Genomic DNA, 6,496 nt, shown 5'->3' on the forward strand with positions numbered 1-6,496 from the left:
CTATGGTTTTGTTAATTGATCCTTTCTTAAATAAAAAGAAAAAGAAAAAAGAAAAAGTTTGTGGGACCAGGAGGTGATGTATATGGTTGAGTGCACAAGTTACTATGCACATGGACCAGCTTTCAAGTCCTCAGCCCCCACCTATGGGGGTTAGATTCACAAGCAGTGAAGCAGTGCTGCTGGTCTCTCTCTCTCTCTCTCTCTCTCTCTCTCTCTCTTTCTCTCTCTCTTCTCCCCTATCAATTTCTTTCTATCCTATCAAATAATAAACAGTTTTTTTAAAAAATATTTAAGAAAAAGTGTGTGCTTTCTCATGAGAAAAAAAATTGAAATATACTTATTGTGGCATTATTTATAATTGCAACAAAACTAAAACAACACAAGAGATCATGATTAATAACATTTATAGATAAAATGCAGTAATGTTATATTATAGAGTAGTATGCATTGATTAGAATGAATAATTTATATCTAACTAAAACAACATGGGTATACCTCAAAAACATGCTTAGTGCAAAAGAAAATTTCAAAATATTATGTATAATACCATTTATGTAACTATTTAAAACACAAAACAATATTGATAATATTTCCTCTTACTGCTGAGCAACTAACTACCCTCAAACTTATCAATGAGCTAAATATAACATTTATTTTATTCATGATATATGCTGAATTATGTCCCCTAAAAGTCACATGCCTACTTTCCAATGTGAACATTTGGAGAAAAGAAATGATTGTGGTTAAATGACTCATAAAGGCAGAATTCTGATTCTATAGAACCACCGTGAGCAAACCTAAAATGAGAGGACACAGCAAGAAGGGAGCTGCTTGCAAGTCAAAAGGAGAGCTCTCACCAGAACCCAACCATGATAGCACTCTGATCTCAGACTGCCAGCCTCCAGAACTAAGAAAAAAAAAGATTTTAAGCCACTGTCTATGGTATTTTGTTATGACTGTTCACACTGATACATTTCACAAAGTGCAAGCTGAATTGGGCTTGATGGGGGTATCTCATCTCTGTTCTACTCAGCACTTAGCTAGGATGACTCAATTGCTTGAGGATAAAATCATCTGAAGACCCAATCACTTCTGTGGATGCCACTGTGTATAACATATCAATAGGGGGGTGGGGTTGGGGCTCCAGGGACATCTCTTCATTCCTCTAGGGTCTCTCTGTGTGAACACTCCAGCTCTGCATGGTGACTTCAGCTGAACTTCTTTCATATTAACTCAGAGATGACAAGGAGTGCACTCAATAGGGAGAAAACCAGTTAGAAACTCTGTCCCCTTTGATGAACTTGACATGGAAATACTGCAGTATCCCTTCTGCTGTCGTATTCTAATTGCATTATGATAGTGAACTATAGTCAAGTGTAAGTATCATACACTACATCATGCCAAGAAATATGTCTGAAATGTGCATATATGTTTTGAAACAATTGTATACATGTGGGTATGTATACACACAAAAATATTTTAATGGGGAGTCGGGCTGTAGTGCAGCGGGCTAAGCGCAGGTGGCGCAAAGCACAAGGACCGGCATAAGGATCCTGGTTCGAACCCCGGCTCCCCACCTGCAGGGGAGTCGCTTCACAGGCGGTGAAGCAGGTCTGCAGGTGTCTATCTTTCTCTCCCCTTCTCTGTCTTCCCCTCCTCTCTCCATTTCTCTCTGTCCTATCCAACAATGACAACAACAATAATAATAACTACAACAATAAAGCAACGAAAGGGAATAAATAAATAAAATAAATATTAAAAAATAGTAATAATAATAAAAATATTTTAATGGACTAAGCACACATCAAATTCATAGTAGTGATTGTCCTTGTGGGAAAATGAATGGGCCTGATAAAAGAACCATCACATTCATCTTTAATATTCTATTACAGTATTGAAGTGAGAATAATATAAAATGTTAATAAGTATCAACACTAGGAGGTCAGGAATAATGCATGTGGTGGGTTAATTATAGTGATAGTATTCCCTTAGAGTCTTATGTGCACCCACATATCCCCTCCCATTAAGAAGTATAATCTCTCTCCACTCCTTGAAGTGGATTAGCCTTGTGACTTTTGTTGGTCAAAAGAAAGCAGTGGATCTTAGAGTGTGCCAATTCTAAGACTAGGTAGCAAGCGATGGTGTACTTACTCTTCTGGTTTCTCACTTTTGGATTCCTGCTTTCATAATGAGAAGGACCCAGATCTAGCTTCCTAGAGTATGAGACAAGATGTGGAGTGTAGCTGAATCAGTCCAAATGTGACCATTACAGACCCAAGAGACCTTTCCCCTTCCAAGTTAATCACAGTTGCAATAGCAAGTCCAGATGAGAACAGCAGAACTTCCTATTTAATGCAATAAATGACTAATTTTTAAGCAATTAAATTCAGAGCTGACACACTTCAAAAAGAAATGACACAGAAATACTGGTATATTGTTCTTTAAACTTTTCTAAACTTTTATAATTATCAAAAATGAGAAGGATTAAGAGCAAGAAAAAGTGGGACAGAAAGAAAAAAGTCATATTGTTGGTACCTTATTTTGACTACCACGAACAGATAAATGCTTCAGGTTCTTAATAAACTCTTTGTACTTGGAAGTAAGGTTTTTGTTTTGACTCTAGTACTATTATTAAACATATAAAACATATTAATTGCAATAAATAAATTATCCACTAGAAAAGTGCAAAGCTGGGCAGTGGTACACCCAGTAGAGCACATATATTACACGGGGTAAGAGACCAAGTGGTGGTGCCCCTGGTTGAAGACACATGTTATATTACAGAGGCCAAGGACCTGGGTTGAAGGTTCCAGTACCCACCTAGAAGGAGGAAGCTTTACAAGTGGTGAAGCAGTGCTGTAGGTGTCTCTATTCTCTCTATCTGTCTTACTTCCTCAATTTCTCTCTGCACCTATTAAACAGAAAAAGAAAGAAAAGGAAAGGAAATAAAAGGGAAGGAAAGGAAAGGAAAGGAAAGGAAAGGAAAGGAAAGGAAAGGGAAGGGAAGGGAAGGGAAGGGAAGGGAAGGGAAGGGAAGGGAAGGGAAGGGAAGGGAAGGGAAGGGAAGGGAAGGGAAGGGAAGGGAAGGGAAGGGAAGGGAAGGAAAGGAAAATAAAGGAAAGGAAAGGAAAGGAAAGGAAAGGAAAGGAAAGGAAAGGAAAGGAAAGGAAAGGAAAGGAAAGAAAAGGAGGCTGTTAGGAACAATAGACTCATAATACAGACACTGAAACCTAACAATAAGCCTAGTGAAAAGAGGGGGGGAAAAAAAAGAAGAGGAAAATTTCATACTTGTTGCTATGTTGTTTTGATCTAAGGAGCACAAAAGATTAATCTTCATGTGTTCCTAAAACAAAATGGGAATGAAGTAGATAATTACAATTAGTTTTGTATATTACACAATCATAGCTGAAAGCAGCATTGCCAATACCAAGATCAATAAAGTAGGGTCTTAGTAAATAAAATTTTCAAATCTCTAAGGGTACTCAGAGGAGATTCATTAGTGGGGATCCATTTACTAATTTTATGAATTGTATACTTGTGCTCCCCATACATGAATATGTTGAAGCTCTACCCTTCACTGTGATAGTATGTGGCTGTGAGACTTTGGGGTTGGTACTTGTCGGGATAGCCTGAGGGTGCTTCTTCCCGAGCAAGTGCTCTCTGGGTTGGAGAGAACTCAACTGGAGCCAACCTAGGCTTCTGCGTGGGAGAGGGATCAGGAACTCGTGCCGAGCTAGCATTGTAGGAGATACACTCTGGAACTCTCAGAGCCAGAAGGCAATCCCAAGTGTGTTAAAACAGAAGAGCAGCTGTATATATACTTGCCAAGTAGGGTGGAAACAGGATGTGATGTAGAGAGGGTGGAGTGAAAAGAGACTGGTGGAAATCAGGGTGACTATGAGAGGGGGTGGAGCAAAAAGACATCCTGAACCAGTGGGGATTAAACCAATGCCCTGCAGGCAGGGCGGTTCCTAGGTAACTGGTTATGTAAATAGACCACAGGGATAAAGCAGGGTGAAGCTGGTGTACTGCCCAACAGATACTCTGGTAAAAATAAGTACTTAGAGTCTTCTCTATGCATTACATGAACATACAGTCAGACTACCAACAGCACAAGAAGAGGTCATCATAAAAACTCAACTATGATGGAGCCCTGATCTTGAACTTATAAACCTCCATATCTGTAAAAAAAAAAAAAAAATTTCCACTGTTTAAAGGTCATTCAGTCTAGAAACAGTAAGAGAGGTCATTTGGAAGGGTGTCTGCTTTGCCATGAAAATGACTCAGGTTCAAGCTCAAATCTTGCCACACTTAGGGTAACATTGGTGTCATGTTCTTTCCTTTTTCTTTTGCCTCCAGGGTTACCACTAAGGCTCAGTGCATAAACTACAAATTCACTGCTCCTGGAGGCCATTTTTTTTTCATATTTTATAGGATAGGACAGAGAAATTGAGAAGGTGGGGAAGACCAAGGGAGGAAGAGAAATATAGACACCTGCAGACCTGTTTCACCACTTATGACGAAGTCCCCCTCCCCACTCCTGCATGTATGTGTGCTTAACCTGCTGCACTACCACCCTGCCTGTTTTTTTCCCTTTATCCATATGCTCTTGTCTGTCTGCTTATCTATCTAAAATCTATCTATCTATCTATCTATCTATCTATCTATCTATCTACCTATCTATCTATCTAAAAAAGCTATCTATCTAAAAAAACAGTGAAGACCAAGCAATGACAAAAATCAGTCAATCAATATAAATAAATCCAGTCTAATAAACTGACAAAGACACATTGTTCTGTACCAGTCTTATTTTTTCTTTTTTTTTAAATATTCATTTATTTTTTATTTATTTCCTTTTGTTGCCCTTGTTTTATTGTTGTAGTTAATATTGTTGTTGTTATTGAGGTTCTCGTTGCACAGGACAGAGGGAAATGGAGAGAGGACGAGAAGACAGATAGGGGGAGAGAAAGATAGACACCTGTAGACCTGCTTCACCATTTGTGAAGCGACTCCCCTGCAAGTAGGGAGCCAGGGGCTTGAACTGGGATCCTTAAGCCAGCCCTTGCTCTTGGCGCCATGTGCGCTTAACCCACTGTACTACCACCCAACTCCCTGTTCTGTACCAATCTTAATCAATGAACCAATATAATTATAAGGGGAGATTTATTTTTTAATTTTTATTTATTTATAAAAAGGAAACACTGACAAAACCATAGGATAAGAGGGGTACAACTCCACACAATTTCCACCACCAGAACTCCATATCCCATCCCCTCCCTTGATAGCTTTCCTATTCTTTAACCCTCTGAGAGTATGGACCCAAGGTCATTGTGGGATGCAGAAGGTTGAAGGGTCTGGCTTCTGTAATTGCTTCCCCGCTAAACATGGGCATTGACAGGTGGATCCATACTCCCAGCCTGCCTCTCTCTTTCCCTAGTAGGGCAGGGTTCTGGGGAATTGGAGCTCCAGGACACATTAGTGGGGTTATCTGTCCAGGGAAGTCTGGCTGGCATCGTGCTAGCATCTGGAACCTAGTGGCTGAAAAGAGAGTTAACATACAAAGCCAAACGAATTGTTGACCAATCATGAACCTAAAGGCTGGAGTATTTAATTTTTAAAAAAAAATAAAGATGGGAGTCGGGTGGTAGCACAGCGGGTTAAGCGCAGGTGGCGCAAAGCGCAAGGACCGGCGTAAGGATCCCGGTTCGAGCCCCCCGGCTCCCCACCTGCAGGGGAGTCATTTCACAGGCGGTGAAGCAGGTCTGCAGGTGTCTATCTTTCTCTCCCCCTCTCTGTGTTCCCCTCCTCTCTCCATGTCTATCTGTCCTATCCAACAGCAATGACATCAATAACAACAACAATAATAACTACAACAATAAGACAGCAAGGGTAACACAAGGGAAGAAATAAATGAATAAATTTTAAAAAATAAATAAAGTACTTCAAATTTTGCACACTGTTGTGATTTAATTTTATTTTCAATAAACATAGCTCATATTAATAACTAAGATAAAATGTTGGTTTACTTGTATAATTCTTTTCACATCAGGAGATTCATAAATAAAAACTAAATCTTTCATCAGGCCAAGTGACCTAATTTTCTTTTTAAATATGAATATGATGTGTGTGGGGGGAGAGGGTGTGTGTGTGTGTGTGTGTGTGTGTGTGTGTGTGTGTTTCTTTCCATAGGCACATGTTGGACTGGAAGTCATTCTTTTAAGGGTTTCTATAAGGATCATCACATAGAGTAGATCAAAATTAGTTGTTCAGGGAGGCAGCTATAATGGCCTTTTTCTCTTGGGCCAATACATATAAAGACAATGGTGGAAAATCAATAATGTCACTAGGTCAAGGGCATTTGATAGTACAGAGCTATAAATGCTCTCTGTCCATATTTACACAGAGCTGATTTTTTTAAAGCAATTTCTAAAGCCATAATCTCTACTCATGTGAAAATCTCAAGGCTTTTCTGGAAGTTACTATCCAGTACATATTT

The sequence above is a fragment of the Erinaceus europaeus genome, chromosome 10, assembly GCF_950295315.1.
Source record: "Erinaceus europaeus chromosome 10, mEriEur2.1, whole genome shotgun sequence".
In the NCBI taxonomy this organism is placed as follows: domain Eukaryota; kingdom Metazoa; phylum Chordata; class Mammalia; order Eulipotyphla; family Erinaceidae; genus Erinaceus; species Erinaceus europaeus.